Source organism: Nycticebus coucang, chromosome 21 (assembly GCF_027406575.1).
Source record: "Nycticebus coucang isolate mNycCou1 chromosome 21, mNycCou1.pri, whole genome shotgun sequence".
Taxonomy (NCBI): domain Eukaryota; kingdom Metazoa; phylum Chordata; class Mammalia; order Primates; family Lorisidae; genus Nycticebus; species Nycticebus coucang.
In genome coordinates, this window is record NC_069800.1 from 20,932,803 (window position 1) to 20,950,101 (window position 17,299).

The following is a 17,299-nucleotide window of genomic DNA, read 5'->3' on the forward strand; positions in this document are numbered from 1 at the left end:
TAGTTTCCTAGTTTCTTTTCAGATCCCCAGACAATTTTCATACTGGGCTTCATAAATCTATCCCCATTGGAAGATCCCTGAATTTCTGGACAAAGATAAATTCTATACAGGTGTCTAACTCACGCCTTGTATTAAAGCTGTTATATCAAGGGATCTCAGATGCCTGTGCTTTAATTGGCTACATCAGGGTTGCCTGGGAAATTAAAAACAACAGAAAACATTCCTGGGCCTCTGCTGAGATTGACTAAATCTCTGGGTAGGTCTGAAAAACAGTACTCTACAGATCTTTCCAAGGTATTCTGAGGTGCAGCTTCTAGGCTTGAGGATCATTATTTTTGAATGATAAAACCAGAATTCAAAAAGACCTTAATAAGTTTGAACAATGTGCCAAAAAAGACAAGATGTATTTGATACTGGAGTTTTGTATTCTCAGAATCTCTCTAAGGTATGAAGAAACTGAGTTAATAAATAAAGATTAAAATTCTCAGTGGAAGAATAGAAATCTTGTTCTGAAGAGATGTGTGTGTCTGTGTGTGTGTGTGTGGGTGTGTAACATAGGATTAGATCAGATGCTGCGGCCCTTCAATACAGTTCCTGTTGGTCCTGTTGAGAACCACTGAGTTAGACCATGACAAATAGCTTTCATTTGGCCCACTCTGTTTGATCTCCATTTTTCTCTGAGCCCAGCAGTGGCGGCTGACCTATATGGACAACATCAATGGCCTCTCTTAGCCTCTGGTTTCCAGCACACCAAGAGCGAGTTCCCTCAGGAGATTGGAGGAGGGCAGAGGAGTAAGGTCTGGGTATTTCTTCCCTCTTCCCTCTCCACTGGATGTCTGTCTTCCACTGAAGGCCACAGTTGCTTTTCTTTATTCTCTCCCTCCAAGAGTCCTTTCATAAAACTCAGAAAGAGTCCTTTCTGAGTTGGTTGTAATTTGAATGTGCCATTTGCTTTTGCTGAGACCATGATTGATATAGAGACCTAATCTAATGGCAAGAGAGGCTGACGGCAGATGGGGTTATAGCTTAGTAGCTGTTTTAAAAAAAAAAAAAAAAAGCTAATGAGAATGTGAGCTTCTTATATTGCTTTAATATATGCCTATAATGAGGTGATAGTCTCACGGTTCTCAGTATAAATATTGTCTCATCAGAAACCCATGTCCATTTTATCGGAAAACACTGATATCCTAGAAGGACCAGAAGAGCAGACAGATGGCTGATCAGAGGAGCAAATTTCTGAGCTTATCCATCTTAGTAAACTCTTTAACGTGCTGCAAGAGGCACCAGGGCATGGTCGATGTACACAGGGCCTTTGTGGGCCAGATGGCCTGGATTTGAACCCCATCTCTGCCACTTAATTAGTTCTGCAACTTGACAGGTTATTCAACCTGTCTGAGTTTCTGATCTGTTTCCTTAACTGTAAAGTGGAAATAGTAATAATACTTCTCTCATAGGTTAGGAAGATTGAATGAGTTACCATCTACAAAGCACTCAAAACAGTCCTTAGAACAAAATAAAAATATGTTTTAAATAAATAAAAATTCAAATCATCATTCTACAAATTTCAGAGAAAACCATTACCTTTAATAAATGACAAATTCCTTATGTTTTTTCCCTAAAAATAGTAAAGTATTTTTAAATGCCTTAGCATTTTCCGTAGATAATAGTTTTAATCAAACAAAGAGCCATTACAGTATGAATTATGACATTAAAATGAAAGTTTGAGAACTGAATGACTTACTCCAATGGGAACTTTAAATTATATTGTGGAGGTTAAAAGTTTTCATATTTTGTTTCTATGCTAAGATACAGAGAATGCGGTTTGCAAGAGCCAATAGTAGCATTTTAATTATCAACACCATTCCTGACCATGTTCCCACAGAGAGCAATAGTATGTTATCTGCTTCTATGACTGTTACGAATTTTATTTTATTTTATTTTATTTTATTTTATTTTATTTTATTTTATTTATTTATTTATTTATTTTCTGTAGAGACACAGTCTCACTTTATCGCCCTCGGTAGAGTGCCGTGGCGTCACACAGCTCACAGCAACCTCCAACTCCTGGGCTTAGGCGATTCTCCTGCCTCAGCCTCCCGAGTAGCTGGGACTACAGGCGTCCGCCACAACACTCGGCTATTTTTTTGTTGCAGTTTGGCCGGGGCTGGGTTTGAACCCGCCACCCTTGGTATATGGGGCCGGCGCCCTGCTCACTGAGCCACAGCCGCCGCCAGACTGTTACGAATTTTAAATAAGACTTCAGCCTTGGCTCGGCGCCTTTAGGGCACCAGCCACATATTCCAAGGCTGGTGGGTTCGAAGCGCCTGTAGTCCCAGCTACTTGGGAGGCTGAGGCAAGAGAATCGCTTAAGCCCAGGAGTTGGAGGTTGCTGTGAGGTGTGTGAGGCCACGGCACTCTACCAAGGGCCATAAAGTGAGACTCTGTCTCTACAAAAAAAAAAAAAAAGAGGTAGGGTGTTTGGAGGTGATTAAATCATGAGAGCCCTCATCAATGGGATTGGTGCCCATATAAAAGTGATGTGAGGGAGCTGCTTCCCTCTTCCCTTGTGCCATGTGAGGACACAGCATTTGTCCCCTCTGCAGGATGCAGGAGCAAAGCACCCTTGCGGAAACAGACGTGATACTGAAACAGCTAGCATCTTGACCATGGACTTTCTAATCTCTAGAACTGTTAGAAATAAATTCCTGTTCTTTATAAATTTCCTAGTCTCAAGTGTTCTGCTTTAGCAACATATAAAAATAGAAATTGCTTCCAGAAGTGGGGTATTGCCAGAACAAATACCTGAAATGTGGAAGTGGCTTTGGAACTGGATAGTGGGTAGAGACTAATAGTTTTGAAGTGCATGCTCAGAAAAGCCTACACTGCCATGAAGAGAATGTTAAGGAAGTTCTGCTGAGGGCTCAGAAGAATAGAACTATAGAGAAAGACTCATTCATGCTCCTGATCAGAATGGTACTAGAAATGTGGACGGTTAAGGCCATTCTGGTGAGGTCTCAGACAGAAATGAGGATATCTTATTGCCGACTGAAGGAAAGGCCATCCTTTTTACAAAGTGCTGAAGAAGTTGGCTGGATTGTGTCTATGTCCTAGAACTTTGTAGGAGGCAGAATTTGAGAGCTATGAACTAGAGTGTTTGGTAGAAGAAATCTCTAAGGAAAGTGTTCAGGGGTGCTTATGGATTCTATAATATTAACCACTCATAGTAGAACGTTAAAGGAGAGAAATAAATTAATGATGAAATTATAACTAAAAGGGAAACAGAATTTAGAGATTTGGAAGTTTTTCATCCTCACCAGATCTTGAGGAATAAAGAAGCATGTTTGGGAGAAACACCAAGGTTATGGCCAAGCAACTGTTTGATAAGGAGATTAGTATGAACAGAAGAAAGCTAGATGCTTCATCAAGAAAAAATGAGCCCGAAGACATTTTGGATTTCGCTGGTGCTATGCCTCCCTTCATAGGCCCAGAATGCCAAGGCCTGGGGGGCAGAACTATGTCAAAGGAGGGACCCAAGACACCCACTGCACCTCAGTATTCACTGCCCTGTGCTACCTTAAGTCTCTGTTCCTTGCATTCCAGTCCAGCACTCCTTAGCGGCCCTGTGTCGCTCAAGTGGGATTAGGTACAGCTAAAGCCATGGCTTTGGAGGGTACAGGCTGACAAACTTGCAGCATCCATGTAGTATTCATTCAGTAGGCTCACAGAGTGCCAGAGCTATGGCAGCATGAATTCCTCCGGCTAGATTTCAAAAGATGCCTTAAAAGGTCAGTGGGGCTGAGAATTGACACGGGGCAATTTGTCCTAGAGCTTCCCCACTAGGACAAAGCCCAGGTCAGAGCCAAGATCCCATACTGGTAGCTACCTGTGTGCAACATCAGCTTGGACAAGGCACAAACACCTGATGCTTAGGAGGTCAATTCCTGCCCCAGTGTATTCAGAAGGTGGGGAATGGAATTTGAAGAGATTATTCTCAAACCTTAAGATTTAATGTTATTTGGCTTTTTTTTTTTCTTTTCTTTTTTTTTTATTTATTTGGGATCTGTTAGTCCTTTTTCCTTTCCTATTTCTCCCTTTTGGAAGGGAAATTCCTGTCCCACAATTTTTTTTTGGAAACACATAACTTGTTTGCTAGCACATGCTCACTGCTAGAGAAGAATTTGCCTCAGACTGAATCATACCTTGAGTATCTCCATATTGGATTTAGATGAGGGCCCTGGACTTTAGATTTTTGAGTTGGTGCTGGTATTAATTAAACTTTGGAGGACTATTGGAATAGAAAGCATGCATTTTCCATGTAAGAAGGGCATGGATTTGGGAGCCCAGGAGTGTAATGTAGTCTGCATGTTTTCCCCAAAATTCACATAATGAAACTTCTTCTTTTAAAATTTAAAAAAAAAAATTTAATTATTATAGATATGTAATAGTTGTATATCTTTATACGGCACATGTGTGATGTTTTAATACAGGCAGACAATGTGAATTAATCAGGATAATCAGGATATCCATTGCCTCAGGCATTTATCATTTGTGTTAGTGACATTGTAATTCTGCTCTTTTAGTTATTTTAAAGTATACCTTAACTTATTGTTGATTTACTTTGTTGTGCTGTCAAATATTGTTCCTTCTATCTAACCATCTAACTATATTTTTGCATCCATTAACCAGCCCCACTTTATGTCTCCCTCCCTGCTACTTTTCCTGGCCTCTGGTAAATACCACATTACTCCTTGTCTCCAAGAGATAAATTGTTTTTAAGTTTTAATTCCCACATATGAGTGATGACATATGAGATCTGTCTTTCTGTGTTTGGCCTATTTCATTTAACATAATGTTCTCCAGTTCTATCCATGTTTTTGCAAATGGAAGTTATCTGTAAGTATATGGATTAATTTTTTTTTTTAATTCTCTTCCCTTGATCTACAGTGTCTAGTTTTATACTAGTACCATGATGTTTGATTACTGTACCCTTAAAGTATAATTCAAAGTAGGCAATGTGATACCTTCTGCTTTGTTCTTTTTGCTTAGAATCGCTTTGAGTATTATGGCTCTATTTTTGGTTCCATAAGAATTCAGAATTGTTTTTTCTAATTCTGTGAAAAATGATGTTGGTATCATGATAGGGATTGCATTGAACCTGTAGATTGCTTTGGGAAGTGTAGTCATTTTAATGATATTAATTCTTATGATCCATGAACATGGGATGTCTTTGTTTATGTCATCTGCAATTTCTAACATCAGTGTTTTATAGTTTTCTTTGTAGAGGTCTTTCACCTCCTTCGTTAAATATTTTTTTCTGGGTACTTTGTTTCTTTTGTAGCTATTATAATAGGGACTTCCTTCATGATTTGGTTCTTTGATTATTATTGACATGTAGAAACACTACTGATTTGTAGAGCACACAGGCCACACAGTTGCTATGTAGGGTTATCATGGCAGTGCCATTCCAAAGAGGGGACAGTGACAGGGTGCGAGGGCCACAAAGGTCTGAGGTGGCTATGGGACAACCAGAGAGCTCAATGTTGACTGGGGAAGGCTTGAGGAGCAGGGTGCAGAACCTGGCTGAGAAGGATGCAGGACCTGCTGCCAAACCTGATGGCTATAGGAAAAATGATAATGGAGACACAATTATTGTTATTGAAGAGGACCATTTTAAGGATGATTTCTTCCAACAGGTTGAGAAGATTACAAACAGTACGAGAAAGGAAACAACTACAAAGATCGGAAAAAAGCAAGTAATAGTATCAGTAAAATAGGTGACTATGTTGACAAAGTAAAGAAAAAACTCAGTATCATTCATTCTGAACTAAACCCAGAAGGAAACATAAAAGAGCTTGAAGATCTGAACAAAGATATCAAGAAAATGGCTAAAAGAATTTGAGCCAAGTTAAAGTCCATTGAACAAAGTTTTGATCAGATGAAAGTGGGAACCGAACTTCAGTAGGTCTTCAGATACAAAGAACGCAGCACTTGGTGCCATCTCACATGTTTGTGGAGACCATGACAGAGTACAAGGAAGCACAGAGTCTATTTTAGGAGCATAGCAAAGGGCACTTATAGCACCAGCTGAAAAGAACTGGAAGGACCACCACCGAAGAGGAGCTGGAGGAGACGCTGGAGAGCAGGAAGTCTTCTGTCTTTACGTCCAACAGTGTATCAGATTCACAGATTAGGAGACAAACTCTCAATGAGATCGAGTCTCATCACAAGGACTCATGAAGCTGAAGACCAGAATCTGTGAGCTGCATGGCATGCTCATGGATATGGCCATGTTCATGGAGACTCAGGATGAAATGATCAACAACATAGAAAAAAATGTTCTGAATGCCACAGACTATGTAGAACATGCTAAAGAAGAAATGAAAAAAGCTGTTAAATATCATGGCAAAGCAAGAAGGAAAATGATATGGATTATTATTTTTGTAATTATATTGTTTGTGATAGAATTATCCTAGCAACAGCATCACCATGGCAACCACATCCCAAGAACTGTTTATCCCTGGAGACTCAGACCCTATCTGCAACAAAATCAACATCCTGTCACTTCGTGAATGATATTATGACATGGCATTGGGTGCTTTTTAATTGATGAATTCAAGGGAAAAGCACAACAGAATGTCTTGTCCAGTGAAAACACTGTGAGCAGAGTGGTTGTGATCAGTGAACTTAAAAGTCCTTGAACTCTAAATAACACACTACAAAACTTTAAAAGTGTGAAACTTGCCAGGCGCAGTGGCTCACGCCTGTAATCCCAGCACTGTGGTAGGCTGAGGAGGGAGAATTGCTTGAGCTCAGGAGTTCGAGACTCGCCTGAGCAACAGTGAGATCCCGACTCATGAAAAAAATGGAAAAACCCAACCCAGCCCGGCCCCGCGGCGAGTGCCTGTAATCCCAGAGGCTTCCGGAGGCTGAGGCAGCAGGGTGCTACCACGCCCACTGCACTCTGCTCAGGGGCATAGGGTGGGACAACAACAACAAAAAGTAAAGAAATAAAAAATAAGCAACAAAATAAAATAAAAAAGCCATAAAAAAAAAAAGTGTGAAACTTATTTGTATAGCTGTGAAATAAGGAATTGGTGAAAAATTAAATTTAAAAAAATATTTCAGTATTTAAAATGTATGTAAAGGTTAATTATGAATATTTTATTTTATGAAGCTAGTAGATTTCAAGTCTAAGACTTTCTTTTTTTTTTTTGTAGAGACAGAGTCTCACTTTATGGCCCACGGTACAGTGCCGTGGCCTCACACAGCTCACAGCAACCTCCAACTCCTGGGCTTAAGCGATTCTCTTGCCTCAGCCTCCCGAGTAGCTGGGACTACAGGCGCCCACCACAACGCCCAGCTATTTTTTGGTTGCAGTTCAATCGGGGCCGGGCTTGAACCCGCCACCCTTGGTATATGGGGCTGGCGCCTTACGGACTGAGCCACAGGCGCCTCCCCAAATCTAAGACTTTCTTTCCTGCTCTTCTCCCAGCTAATATATGCTAATTAAGAGATTTTTTTGGTACTTTGTGTTTACTTCTTGTTTGAATAAATACTTTGTATCATAGAGCTGTTTTGTAAGATATCTTAAATTTTAAATGTTTATTTTTTTAATATATTAGTACCTTAATTTACCCCAATTTATATACTGAATATTGCCTTTTGAATGAAATAGAAAGCTTCAAGATATAGAACCATCTTTGTACAGTTGTTTATCACTGTCTTAGAAAACATTGGTTGCCAAACCCTGCAAAATCCCCTCAGACTTTATTAGTCTGTTAATATTGACTAATAAAGTTAAAATATGCCTGATACCCGCCAATAAATAAAAGTGTGTGAACCTTGGAAGTGCAAATGAACAACACGAAGTGTTAGCTGCATGAAAGGATGGCTCTTTGGGAAAGCATGGTGGCAAAGTATCTAGTTCTTTTGAGCAACTGTGCCAGAGTTTCCGTAACCCAGACCTAAATGTCGTAAGTGCCAAGATGTGGGTAATAGCAGCAGTGATGTTTCTCCTGGGACAGTCTATTATTATGGTTGGCCACTTTTTAAGTGTCATACCTGACTATATTATTCCCTACGTTCACTACACAAAGTGGATTCTGTATTGTGCAACCAAGAACTCTGCTACGTACTGCAGTCTTCTTTTTCTATCCTTGAACTTTCACCCTCCAGCATGGCCAGCTGTAATAACCTTTCCTTTTTTTTCTTTTCCTTGCCACAGAGACAAAGGCTGGAACCTAGCATTCCCTGTCTCCAAAGTCATTTCCATTAGAATCACCAGAGCGGTGAGGAACATGCTAAGTCTGTGAAAGTCAGGAAATTGATAATCTTACCCTGTATCCCTCCCTTTGCATCTTTTCCAATAAGGTGCTCCAAAACATCTTGTTCAGAAGACGGAATTTAAAGCACATATTCAAATGCAAATGTTGTACAATAAACAAAAAAGTCATGTGGACACAGCTGGCAAAGCACATTGTATACTGTACATCACAAATTTATGAATGGCCAAAGTTTCTGGAGGACAGAACAGCTCAAGAACCCCATTTTCAGAGCACCTTACAAGTTAAGCCTTCTATATGCATTCTGCCAATGTCCAAAGGGGGAAATGTCATTTTCCTGTACAAGGATGATGATTTATGCAAAACCAATAAGCAAAGATAGGAATAATGGCCTTTTATCTGGCACTTTGATGACTAAGTCATGACTTCAAAACATTCCCTAGCTTTTCATTACAAAAAAGCAGCCTGGTGATCAGGTGTAGTGGATAAATAATCATGTCTAACTGCTAAGTAAAACTGGAGTTTTGTTTTGGCTTTTATTTATTTTTTTATGTTTTTGTAGTTTTGGCCAGGGCAGGGCTTGAACCCACCCACCGTGCACCCCCGTATGTGGGGCTGGCGCCCTACTCCTTGAGCCACAGGCACCACCCAAGACTGGAGTTTTCTGAAACTAAGATCAGTCTGGGACAGTAAAGCATTTTCTTTCTCTTGGCTTCATTACCACAATAGCACCATGATTTAGAAGACTAAAAAGTATAAGGAAACCACTTGGGACTGGGCATAAGTTCAACCAAAGTTGTTAACTCCTTTCTACCTTTGAGTTAGGACTAAGACAAAAGGGAAACAAACAAACAAAGAAACGCCCCCCACCCCCAACACAGGAGGTCATCCCCAGGTGAATACAGAATGCAGAAACAGTTCTCTCTAAAGATGGCCACAAGAGAGCATTGCCTGGTTCCAACCACCTGCCTCGTGAGGAGAAGGAAAAAAAGAATGTTTCAGTATTCTTTATACAGAAGGGGGAATATTGAATGCAATCTTTAAATATCAAAATCTGAAACAGCAAGGTGATTAGGAATACAAAGTACATTGATGGTGCTTACTAAATTTGTAGCTTTTGTTTCATCCCAGACTTTTATCTGTGTTTCAGTGACAGTAAATTCTGGCCAGGAGAGAATACAGAATGGGTGATGGGAAACAAGAGTATTTTTGCTTTCATCTGTGTCTCTTCATAGATCAGGTCTCAAATTTCACAGTCCAGGTGCTAGTGTCTGCTAAAGTAGAATAAAGGGACAACGCCAATAGGATATTTGTTTGAGTCTCTCTGTTCCCCCCACCCATAGAGTGTCTTTATTCAGATTGAAGCACTACCTATAGAAGAGTGATTATTTCATCTGCTTATCTGTACAACGGATCTAAAATACATGCTCTCATCTCTCCTTTCCTAGTCATTCTATCCCTTTCATATTGGTTGGACTTTCTATGTCTATCATATTTATTTCTATTTTCATATAGTAGTATTTTTATAATTTTATCTTAAAAATTTTAAAGAGTATGATTTTGGTTATAAACCAATTTTCTAAAGACTGAAAATGGCCTTGGTCTAATTTAAAACATTTTTTTAACAGTTAAAATATAATCTATAAGATAATCAGTTCATCATGGCTATAACATATATGACCTATAAGACCCAAAGGAGGTTGCTTATGACTTCACAATTAAGTTTTTAATGACCGATAGTCATCTCATTTCAAACTAAGCATTGATGGGAAAATTCAAGAGATACGTAAGATGAATCATTTTCTACTTTTATGGAGATATCTTCTCCCCTTCAACCTGAGAAACCCCAAAGCAGCTGGCCTATAATTATAGTCCTAGAGGCCTATGCAGTCACCTGTCTTGAATATTTCAACAAGACAGACCACTACAGGAAGCATGCAAGGGAAAAAAATCACATTGTTTGAGTTCATCACAGAGTTAAAGATAATTTTCAGAATATACTCCCTCCCAGAAAACTTTGAGTTAATATCACATCCTAGAGAAATTCAAGGTATTTTACAGCAAATTGGAGGCAGTTGCCTCTCTTACTGTGTCTTCTAAATATCTGCCTCTGTCAGAGACCATCATCCACCTCCTCCTTGGTGCTGACTCTTAAATTATTTAATTCCTGCCAGATGTTCTATAATTCCTATCTCCAAATGAAATAAAATTTAAAAAATAAAAGCAATGAAATCAGTCAAGAAGGAACTATTGGCTAAGGCTATCAGATCAACTTTAAGAGCATCATTTACTACGGCATTCATTAATTCAGAAGATATCTGTTGACAGCCTCTTATTACATTTTAGAGCAGTGGTTCTCAACCTTCCTAATGCTATACCCCTTTAATACAGTTCCTCATGTTTGAGGAAACCACAAAATTATTTTTTCGTTGCTACTTCATAACTGTAATTTTGCTACTGTTGTTAATTGTAATGTAAATATCTGATAGGCAGGATGGTCTTAGGCAACTCCTGTAAAAGGGACGTTCAATACCCAAAGGGGTCATAACCCATAGGTTGAGAACCAATGTTTTAGAGGACATAGTACTATGAGACACACTTTTCAGTGGAGGAGGTAGACAATAAAGAAAATAAACCAGTGTATGTGCTATTATGGTATACATATTTGTGTCTTCCCAGAATTCATATTTTGAAACCAGATGGCAAAGGAAGTGGGCTTTGGGAGGTGATTAGATTTAGATGAGGTCATGAGTGTGAAGCCCCAGGATGGCATTAGTGTCCTTATATGATAGAAGGAGGCTAAAGCTCACTCTCACTCATCCTGTGAGGACACAGCAAGAAAACTGCCAGCGGCAAACCAGAAAGAGGGTTCTCACTGGAATCATACCAGCTGCAAACCAGAAAGAGGGTTCTCACTGGAATCAGTTCAACAGTGTTGGCACTCTGACCTCAAAAGTTTCAATCTCCAGAGCTGTGAGAAAGAAATATTTCTTGTTTGAGCCACCCAGTCTATGGTACAGCTGAGTCTATATGTCCAACTAAGACAAATGTGTGGTGCATCCGGCAGAGAAAAGGTATAGAGAAAAAGGAATAAGAAGGAACATGGAATTTCCAATTGCTGCTATTTTAAGTAGGGTGGTCATGGAAGGCTGTCCTCACAAAGGTGACTTTTAAGTAGAAACCTGAAGACGGCAGGAGCAGGGGAGGAAGATATAACCATGTGAGGGGAGAGTGAGAAGACCTGTGAAGCTGGACTGAAGTCAGATGAAGAAAAGAGTAGGTGATGAGGTAGGGCCTTGTTCACTCGGTGAGGATGGGACTTTTCTTGAATGAGACTGGGGAGTCCTTTAAGGTCTTGAAGCTGAGGAATAACAAGATCTGACTCAGGTTTTCCAAAGCATTATTCCAGGTGCAATCTTGAAAACAACCTCCAGGAAAGCAGGGACTGAAGTAGGGAGAATACAGCAGTTGTCTAAGTGAGAGATGATGATGATGACGGTGATGGTGATAAAGATGGGTGGACCCACGTGGGAGAGGTAATTTGAGAGTATTTTGAAGGTAGTGCTAACAAGATTACCTGACAGATTGAAGGCAGAAAGTAAGATAAAGAGGGAGATCACCAAGGATTTTGGTTTGAACTACAGAAGCTCAGGGTTGCTGTGAACTAAGATGCAGAAAATTGGGGGAGAAGGCGTGCATGTATTTTTTGAGAGTACAGTGCTAAATAAGAAACTCAGTTTTGAAGATGATAAATGTTAGATGCTTTTTAGAAATCCAAGTGGAGATACTGAGTAGGCATTTAGATATACAACACTGAAATTCAGAGGAGCGGTCTGGGCTGGAGATACAAATTCATGATTTATCAGCATATAAAGCCCCAAGGCTAGCCGAGATCATCAAAGATGAATGTTGATAGTTAGGAAGTTCAAGGACGGAACTCTGGGGTTCTTCAACATTAAGGCGGCAGTGATACAAGTGGGAACCAGCAAACGAGCCTGGGAAGAAATGTCAGGGAAGAAGGAGGAATGCCAAGAGAAGAAATTGTTTCATGTTGGAGGAGTGATCAGCGGTGTCCAGAAGGAATTCACAGGCTGGGCATGGTGCTCACACCTGTAATCCCCGCACTTGGACGGCCAAGGTGGGAGGATTGCCTGAGTTCATGGGTTCGAGACCAGCCTGAGCCAGAGCAAGACCCCATCTCAAAAAAATAGCTGGGCGTTGTGGTGGATACCTGTAGTCCCAGCTACTTGGCAGGCTGAGGCAAGAGGGTCACTTGAACCCAAGAGTTTGAGGTTGCTGTGAGCTATGATGCTATAGCACTCTACCAAGGGTGACCAAGTGGGATTCTGTCTCAAAAAAAAAAAAAAATTGGCCATTGGAAATTGAGAATGTATCCGCCAGTGCTAAAGGGCAATAATGAAGAAAAGCTGTTAATCTCCTGCTGTTAACTCTAACTCAAAAGCAAAAGCTTCCCTACAAATACCCTGCTCTCTTATAGAAATATTCTGCTTATATTTGTAATACTTAGGAAGTTGTTTTACCTAGACAGTATTAAAATTCTGTGGCTAATTCACATTTTAAAATAATATCCCTCAACCATATGCTCAAAATGCCCGCAGGCTTTTACAATCCTTACTGAACGAGGAAATTATTCAATAAAAGGAAATTGTCTCAGTGACTATGTTATTAGAGATATAGTTTACTGGTTTTCCAGAAAGACAGATTACCTGGCCCAGATGGGTAATTTTCTTAGTCTGGTATCATCCTCCCTTGATAAAAATCAGTTCCAGTCACTAAATATGAACATTTGCCATTTCCCCTTTGGAGACCAGGGCCTTGTCATGTATGAATGAAACTGTAGGTTTGGTAGACATAGAGAATCTTAAAAAGGTTAACATTCAAACAAGTTAATAAATCAAATTTCTGTTCAGCAGAATATATTAGCATCATTCAGAAGTATATAAAGGCAGATAGCTCTGTTTTCTAGGTGTAACAATAAAACAGTCTGAAATATACAAACTTACTGAGCTCTGGAATGGTTTTTGACTTGCATACTAGAAGTCCTACTTAGATGTGCTTGTCTAAATTAGGGGTGGTAAAGAAGCCATGTATTTTCAACTTGTGAACACTGAGGTGTCTAACACACACATACACACACACACACACACACACACACACACCACCATCCCTCCTCCCAAAAAGTTACACATCTAAAGAAAGGTAGGGGATATTGGGAAGTTGAAAAGCTAATAGTCCTAGTCTGTGTAGAAAGCACCTTTCTTTGGCAAGGCACACAGACAATAAAAATGCAGGTATCTTCAATATTATAAACTGAGAAACCAGAAATTGTAAAAGATTAGAAAAGACTGGGAGATTTGTCCAATGTCACAGGGAAGTCATCGACATTGCTAGAATTTGGAACCCAGCTCTTTCCAACAGCAAGTCCAGCGTTTCTGACAAGGCTACTCTGCAATCAGAAAACAAGTAGAGGAACTATTCCTTCAGATGCTGAAAGAGACCGATGCAAAGATATTAGATATCTTTATAAACTCTGCACACAATGATTGTACACTTACAAGAAATTCAATCTGTAGTACACAATATGTGTTAATACGCTTGCATACATAATTTCTTCATTTGGCCATTTTATAAGAAACTCTGTTATTGTTGTTGCCATTCTTAGTTCCATCCTGGTTACACTATACCAAATAATTATTCCTGAAACTAAATATACCTTAGCCTTAATGGCAAAGCCCCAGCATGCGGACTGTTCTGGATATGCTATTTATGTTGCCATTTTCAAATAGCATATATTCTAACAGCTGGGCAGACATCACAGCATCTGGAGCAAGAATTAGCCTCCAGGTATGCAGTGACTAACAAAGATGCCGAGGCAAAGAAAGGGAAGCATTCACAATTTGAGGTTTTTATATATATATGACAATCATGCTTAGCAAAATGGCTCAAACGTATCCAAAGCTCTCTATTCTCCAGAATTTTCAAAACCAATCTTAAATGTTTCGGGATCAATAAGAATTAGTTTAAATTGTGCTGGTCTCAGGCAAAGACGGCTGTAAATCAATCTCCTCCTAACTGTACATGAGCAGCTTAAAATTACATCACATGCCATGGCCAACAAGTGTTGGATGCCAACTCCAAATAGGGTAGATCTAATTTTCACTAGATTGGAATATGAAATACAGAAATGGATTTTGAAAATGTCATGGGAAATAACTGCATTGCCCCTAATGCCAATATGCTCCTTAAACACCCAAAACACAGATTAAATAGACTAGTAATACACATCACAGCACAGAATTGATTCATCAGTATTTTCTAAAAGATTCTATGTGTTGTGTGAAAATAGCTGTTGCTTAAAGGGACAGTTACCTACATTCTCCAAAAACTGTATTCCCTATTTCATATATATTTCTAACCAAGGTGTGGCACGTATATGGGGTTCTTGCCCTTAATTCCTTATATATTTAAAAAAACTGAGAATTGTTTAATTTTTTATAAAACCTAAAGAACAAGTGACTCCCATAATGTACAGGTGGGGAGGAGATTCTATAACATATCCTGGCATAAAAGAACAAAGTGATTTCTCCATTTTCTGGTTATACACAACCCCTCTATTTGTATTATTTGTATTCATTACATTGCAACCTTATTCCAGAGAAAATTCAGGAATTAGAAGAAATGGTAGAAACAGTAAATATTCTCAATACTTTCACTGCATTTAACTAATACGCATTTAAAGCCTGCAGTAGAAGGGAACTCTGGGTAAGTTAGTAACCACTCATCTGAACAGTTCACATGAATCATGAATACCTTATGTATTCTAAATCAATAAAACCTTGAAAACGTTCTATCCTTAGTAAGTTATTCTAAGAAGAAAACCAAATGAGAGACCTTAGAGATAATACTTAAAACCTGAGAAAATATTTAATGAAATTAAAAATAATAATAAATTTCTAAACATAGCTGGCTAAGAAGCAGTCAGAAAGGAATGCTCTTGCCTACTTATATTGAAGAGATACTGGATAAGATCAGATTTACCAGGGAACTGCCTGTTTTACATTTGGATTACCTTCTTAAAGATTTATGTTAACCCACTACTATCTTGTTGAGCCCTGGTTATTCACACAAGGAAAGTTAAAGACTGGACCTGCCTTTTCAAGCCTGGAGCGAGAGAAAGTTGAGCACCTCACAGAGAAGAGAAACTCTTTGGTTTTCTAGAAAAGTTGCCAATTCATTCTCTATCCCAGCAGATAGTTGCTGAGGGGAGCCAGGCTGGGGTTAACTCAAAAGGGAATTAATTCATCTACTTTATTTCACAAAGGGAAGAGGTTTTTGCAAGGATGCTGGCTGTTTGAGATGCAGAGAAATCACTAGGAAATGTCTGCCTGCAAGCAGTGATCCCAGGTGTGCTTACCTGCTGGGGGCAGGATGGGAGGAGCTAGAGCTTGCAGGCTCAGTGGAACTCTGCAAGCTGACTACTAATCATTGCTCTTGGGAGATGCTTTGATTTCTTCTAGGAAAGAAAGATAAAGGAGGGGCTAATGGGACCAGGGCAGGTGGAGCCTTGGAATATCTTGTATTTATTTCTGACTCTTGTTATTTTCCTATAGCACTCATTGGAGTTTCTTCCTCCCTATCTGGTTTAATTTAGGGCTGGTATTTGTTTGTTTTTGTTGTTCTCCTCGATTTCCTGGAAGACTGACAAAGAGTCTGAAGAATGTGAATGTCTGCTCTGAATTAAGCCCACTGAGTTAAATTACTGATTGCAAAGGCAGCGGCTGGGAACGAGCACATTTCCATTCAAGTTAGAAAGAGGCACTCATGGTTCCAAAGCAATGCAAGGAACAAAGAGAACATGGCCCTTGTTCCTTGGTTGCTTGTAAGAAGGCAAGAATAAATTGCTTGCTTGTTTAACAGCTTTTGAAAGTAGCAGATAGATTGTTTGGGGTGACTACATGTGGTTACGAGAGGTTGGACAATTGGAGTCATTTCCATAATCCGCAGTTGCTGTTGCTGAAATTAGAGAGAAAAGTAAATGATAAATAAAGGAAAAACATGTCTGGGAGGAAGCATTATTCAATCATAAGTGATCCCAAATGGTTAAAAATAAAGCTTATATTACACTCCGGTGAATTTACAACAACATGGAAGGAACTAGGCCACTCGATTTCACAGTTCCAGGGAAAAATGAGGCTCTTTCTGGAACTTTTACTTTCCCAGCAATGTGTTTGTGATGCATTCCAGATGGACAAGCCTTGAAAAGTGACAGTATCCATCTATTTGTGAGAATGAACACAGAGAGAGTGAGAGTTTTCACATCCCTGTCTCCCTCAAACATAAACACCACAAACCACAAATGAATCCACTTAATCCAATTTGGGAGGACTTCTCGGGACGAAAGGCTTTATCGGTTATCATCAAAGCATCCAATTTAATTCTTCTTCCCTGGAGTCTCTGAGGGGAGGGATAGGGCCAGAGTGGTTGATGAAATAAAAATAAAATAGAGCTAAAGAGAGTTCTTTGGATGAAGATAGACAGCAGATATTTTAAAGCGTAGGTGACACAAAGCTGAAATACATCACGGATATGTTGTGAGTTCAATTAAAAAATAAAAAGACCATAACAAATTGGAAACATGATCTAACAGAATGACCTTTAATAGAAATAAATGTCAGGACTTGAACTTGGTTTCAGAAATGCCCACGTGTGGGATAGAGGAGACATTGTTTAGCAGGAACCGGTAAAAGAAAATGTTTGTCGTTTGCTAATAAAACCCAGGAAAAAACAACAGTGTCACAGAAAGAGCTAATGTAATGTGATTGCTGACTGACATTAGAGAAACACAGTAGCTGAATAAAGAGGGGGAACAATCTGTGCCAAACCGTGGCACACCCCAGCCCTCCTATCACCGTGCAGGAGAAGTCCTTCTAGCCAAAGCCCGATTGTCTGGATTTTACCTCATCACCTTTCTAAGCAACCTAGCAGTTACTCCTCTC

At 39.5% G+C, this 17,299-nt stretch overlaps 1 protein-coding gene and 1 pseudogene across 1 annotated transcript in view; one reads left to right on the forward strand and one right to left on the reverse strand.

The window, feature by feature from the left end:
* Positions 1 to 17,299, reverse strand: part of MACROD2 (mono-ADP ribosylhydrolase 2) — a 2,256,418-nt gene that overhangs the window by 1,231,070 nt on the left and 1,008,049 nt on the right. The window lies entirely within an intron of this gene.
* On the forward strand, positions 5,590 to 6,473 carry LOC128574140 (syntaxin-2-like; annotated as a pseudogene).